The sequence below is a fragment of the Otolemur garnettii genome, unplaced genomic scaffold (genome assembly GCF_000181295.1).
Source record: "Otolemur garnettii isolate 467f Iridium unplaced genomic scaffold, OtoGar3 scaffold00020, whole genome shotgun sequence".
NCBI classification, from domain to species: domain Eukaryota; kingdom Metazoa; phylum Chordata; class Mammalia; order Primates; family Galagidae; genus Otolemur; species Otolemur garnettii.
Window position 1 is genome coordinate 1,005,511 of NW_003852415.1, and position 4,421 is coordinate 1,009,931.

The following is a 4,421-nucleotide window of genomic DNA, read 5'->3' on the forward strand; positions in this document are numbered from 1 at the left end:
CCACAACACCCGGCTATTTTTTGGTAGTAGTTATCATTGTTGTTTGGCAGGCCCGGGGTGGATTTGAACCCGCCAGCTCTGGTATATATGGCTGGCGCCTTAGCCACTTGAACCACAGGCGCCTAGCCCATACCTGAAATCATTTAAATGGTCTCATGAGCCAGCGAGGGAGGCTGTTACCACCTGAATCAGTGTGCCCACCCCCTCCAACAACTGAGTTCTATTGCCTTCCCTCAAGGCCTGTGTCTGCCCTGCTCACTTGGATCCCGGTCAGCGGTGCTGCCTGAGGTGGTGTGACCAAGAAACCACAGGTGCCCTGAGTAAGTACGCAGCACCCCAGGGGCTGACAGGTTTGTCCTCCAGATCCAGAATCTAGGCTCAGATACCAGCTCTACCACTACTGACTGTGGTACCTTGAGCAGCTTCACCTGCAGAACAAGGGTGAGGAGTGACGAAACTAGAGCATGTGCAGTGCTTAGAACAGAGGCTCACCCACTGTGAGCCAGCGACGAGGCTGTGTCCATAAGGCTGGGAATGTTATTTCATGTAGAGTCATAGGATGGGCCCTGGGATCTACAAGCACTTCGGTTATTTGGTAAGCTCTTGGCTACCAAACATTTCTTAGCCAAATAAAATGCAGTCAAATTTTAGACCAAAACACGGGGCACAGTCAAAACAAATTTTATGGTCTCATCACAGATTCAGAAAAGCTTTTAAAAATAGTTCATGGCATTGGTGGATGCAAGGATGAACACACTGTGGTATATTCATACAATGGAATATCATTCAGCCATAAAGAGAAATGAATATTGATACAGGCTACAGCGTGGAGAACCCTCCAAGACATTATGCAAAATGAAAGAAGCCAGACATAAAGGTCGCATATCGTGTGATTTCGTTCATGTGAAATATTCATAATAGGTAAACCCACAGAGATAGGACCCAGCTTGGTGGCTTCCAGGGGCCTGAAGGGGTGGGAATGGAAGTGGCTACTTTATGGGTAGGAGGCTTCCTTGTGGGGTGATGGCAATGTTGGAACTGTGCTGTATATGTACTAAATGCCACTGAATTGTTCATTTTATTTTATGAAAATTTGACTTCAGTAAAAAAAAGTTCATGTCCCCCTTCCTCCACATGATCCCTTTGGGACCCTGACTAGTTAGAAACCACCAATCCCTTCGTACTGTGAGGGGGAGGCCAAGGCCCTGGGAGGGGAAGGAGGGGGAGGGACTTCCCTGAGGGTCAAGAGCCGTCCCACTTGGAATGGAGTCAGAATCCAAGTCTCCTTCCCAGAAGAGATCTTTATTGGGAGCCCTCCATGTGCTAGTCCCTGTGCTAAGCACTGAGGCCTCAGCCAGGAATAAGGTCCAGGAGTCCATTTCTCAAGGAGTTTGCATTCCAAAGTGGGGAGTCAGCTGTAGGGGTGGAGTGGTCGTTTAAGACGAGGCTGTCTAGGCCTGTCTAGAGGGCCTTTGAGAGGTGACACTTAAGCAAGCACTGCAGATAGCACGGGGCTGGGAGAAGGGTGCTCCTGCCAAAGGACCAGACCAGCCAGTGCCAAGGCCAAGGCAGGGGCAGGCTTGGTGTTCAAGGACCGGCAAGGATGCTGTCCCTATGTGCTTCATGTCTGAAAAGAGACTCTTTCTACCCTGGAGAACGTGGCACACAGTTCCTTGCTTAACCAATGTTGAATCAATATTTAATTGGCACTTAATGATAGAAGGAAGTTGGGTCTCTGTGTGGAATGTGGGCAGGGGTTGGTGAAGAAGAACAGGTGGCCTGGCCCTTGGGTGGGACCTACTGGCAGGTGGCTCTCCAAGGTGTCCCAAGTAGTCTCCTGGGGGCAGCAGTGGGACTCAGTGGGTGTTCAGGCAGCACCGGGTCTGGGTGCTATGCCTGGATGATGATCTTAATTGGCTTCTCAGTGTGGAATCTTTCACACACACCCCTGGGGAGATGGTGCAGCTGGAGAAGGCTGCTCACACCCTCCCCACCTGCAGGCTCGGGCAGGGTAAAAGTGGGATCTGGAGCTGGTAGGGGGACAGGAAGGGGCTTTGATTAAGGGGGCAGTCGTGCAGGGAAGAGGGCTGGAGAGTTCTGAGCTGCTTCCCTGCTCAAATGACCGGACACAGCTCCTGCCCAGGTAGAAGTAAAGAGAAAGTGGAAGCTGATCCCTGCACCTGAGTTTTTATTTCATGTTTAGACTCATCCTTGCTGGTAGGTGGGCTTTGAGGTACAGAGGGTTAAATTAGAGATTGAAGACCTAGCGATGAATTTTAGGCTCCCCAACTTCTCAGTTAGTTGGACAAATTAACCTACCTCCTTGAGCCTCAGTTTTATGATCTAAAAGATGTGGGTAAATGCAAAAAGAATGAGCACAGTAGCAGGCATGTGGTAGCCCTCACATATCCAAATCTTGAAGTTGCCTTTCATTTCCTGCCTGTGGATGAGAACATCCCCACTTCATTCCGCCTGAGCTTAATCCAGCACATCCCTCCCAGCTACCCTGAGCAAGGCACAGGTCACCTGCAGGGCCAGGTGGCAGATGACCTATTTCCTAGGCGTGGGGCTGCATGGTGGGAAAGGTATGGCAGCAAGGACCTGCCCTGAAGCTACTGTGAGGCATCCTTCCTGCACCTCTGGCTAGACACCAGGTGTCATGCCCGCCCCTGGGGCGGCCCCCTCCCCAGGTCCTGGTGGTTCTGTTTCCAGAACTCCTGCTCCCTCTCTCAGTATCTGTTCTTGGTCTTTACCCAAGTGAGCTCTGTCCTCCTTGGCTCTCAGTGGCCACTCAGAAGAAGACCAAATGCTGTTCCCGGCCTTCACCATCCATTGGCTGGCTTCACCTGCTGGGCAGTTTTGCTGGACTTCTTCAGGTTGCAGGGACAGATATTCCTTAAGACACTTTGCAGGTAAAAACACACTCTTCTCCCCGTGATCTTCACCCCAGCCCAGTGTCATTCAGAGAAGGGAAGAGGAAGTGATGAGGGCAGAGAGAGACAGATCTGCTACCCTGGTGACATCAGGCCCATGGCACATGAACTGTGGCTCCAGATGACCTGGGTTCAAACTCCTGTTACCAGCTGGATTTAGATTCCAGCTTTCCACCTGCTAGTGTGTGGTCAAGGGCAAGTTACCTTACCTTTTTAGACTTCAACTTTTTTATCCTTAAAACAGGGATATGAATAGAACCAGCATTTGTAAAATGCTGAGGCTTGGCACAGAGTGAGGGTGAAATATCTGCTTATCATGATGCTTTAACTTATATAGTTGATTTTATATATCTTTGACAATGATTTTGTGTTTGTTTGCTTACATTGTCATCTACCTGGTCACAGAGGTTACAAAGGGAAGAGACATAAATTAATTCAATACTCAGAGAAATAAATACACAACTGCATGGCAGCTGGGCTTTGAAGAAGGAGAGAACGTGGGGCTCAGACATGCACAATCATGGGAAGAGACCTGGCCAGGCTGATGAGGGGGAGGGCCTCCCGGAGGAAGTGACTTTAGAACGAAGACATGAAGGATGGATAGGAGTTAATTAGTCTAAGGACTGACGAGATAGTATTTCAGGCAGAGGAAACAGCATATGCAAGACCTTGCAAGTTTGAAGCATGGAAGGAAGGCACACATTGTGGGTGCAGAGAGCGTGGAGGAGTGTGGTATGATTTGGCAGGAGCTTGTAAACAGGTTGAGGAATTGGGCCTATTTATCTAAGACAAATGGGGATCCTTTGAAAGCGTTAATCAGGAGAGGTTGACTCAACTAAATTTGCCTTTAGGAAAGTTTGCTTTAGCTGAAGCGAGTCCAGGGAGAGGCAGGGAGGCTATGTCAGAGCCTTGCTTTTTGTTTCTTTCATTAAAATAATCTTTGAAGAAACTAGACAGATTTATAATAGTATTAATTTGCAGGTTAAAAATTATATATATATATATATACATAATATATATATAAAGTATCTCTTGCCCTAGTCCTTTAAAAAAGTTGTGGTAGGGTGGCGCCTGTGGCTCAAAAGGGTAGGGTGCCGACCACATATGCCAGAGGTGGCATGTTCAAACCTAGCCCCAGGCAAAAGAAAAGTTGTGGTAGAGGCTTGGCACCTGTAGCTCAGTGGTTAGGGCGCCCACTGCCTATACCAAGGCTGGTGAGTTTGAATCCAGCCCAGGCCTGCTGAACAACAATGACAACTGCAATAAAAAAAATAGCAGTCCCAGCTACTTGGGAGGCTGAGGCAAGAGAATTGCTTAAGCCCAAGAGTTTGAGGTTGCTGTGAGCTGTGATGGCATTCTACCGAAGGTGACATAGTGAGACTCTGTCTCAAAAAAAAAAAGAAAAAGTTGTGGTAGAAAACACATAACATAGGCTCGGCGCCTGTGGCTCAAGCAGCTAAGGCGCCAGCCACATACACCTAAGGTGGC